Raw genomic sequence first — 1012 nt, forward strand, 5'->3', positions numbered from 1 at the left:
CTCTGTCTCCCTCTCTCTGTCTCTCTCCCTCTCTATCTCTAAAACTCTATCTCCTTCTCTCTGTCTCTCTCTCTGTCTCTCTTTCTGTCTCTCCCTCTCTGTCTCTCCCTCTCTGTTTCTCTCTCTGTCTCTCCCTCTCCCTCTCTGTCTCTGTTTCTGTTTCTCTCTCTCTCTACTATAAGGCTGACAACTAGTCGTCTCAGTCTCCTTCAGCAGAGTCCCCAATGATCTCCATATACCTGGCCTTTCTCTGATCCTAACTGGATGACCTCTAAGAGTCTTTGGACCTCTATCCTCATTCTGTGGGTGACAAAGAGCTGCTTAAGCCTCAGAGGGTCCAGCTCATTCCTCTTATGGTGTAACTTAGTTTTAAGTGCTTAGTGGATCTTCTCCCCCCTTTCCTGTCTGTCTCATTTTCCCACCCGATGTAGGATTTTTTTAAAATGTGTACCATCCATCTTAGATTCACTACTGTATATTGGTTCTAAGGCAGAAGAGTGGTAAGGGTAGGCAATGGGGGTTAAGGGACTTGCCCAGGGTCATGCATCTACAAAGTGTCTGAGGCTAGATTTGAACCCAGGACCTCCTGTCTCTGGGCCTGGCTCTCAATCCACTGAGCCATGTAACTGTCTCCTAAACATAGGATTTAGATTTATAATGGATCCTAAAAATCATCTAGCCTAATCTCTTTTATTTCACAAACGAAGAAACCAAGACCAGAGGAAGATTTGTTCAAGGTCACACAGGGACTTAATTAAAGTCCAGGGGCATTGAGTGCAAATCCAGTGCCCTTTTCCTGGCATCATTGGATTCTAACTCATCCACTTATTGATCAATCAATTCATAAAAAGTATTTATTTAGGGGCAACTAGGTGACTCCATGAATAGAGAGGAGCCTGGCCAGGAGACAGGAGGTCCTGGGTTCAAATTTGACCTTGAGATACTTCCTAGCTCTGTGACTTTGAGCAAGTTACTTAATCTGGATTACCTAGCTCTCACCACTCTTCTGCTT

This window comes from Gracilinanus agilis, chromosome 3, assembly GCF_016433145.1.
Source record: "Gracilinanus agilis isolate LMUSP501 chromosome 3, AgileGrace, whole genome shotgun sequence".
NCBI lineage: Eukaryota > Metazoa > Chordata > Mammalia > Didelphimorphia > Didelphidae > Gracilinanus > Gracilinanus agilis.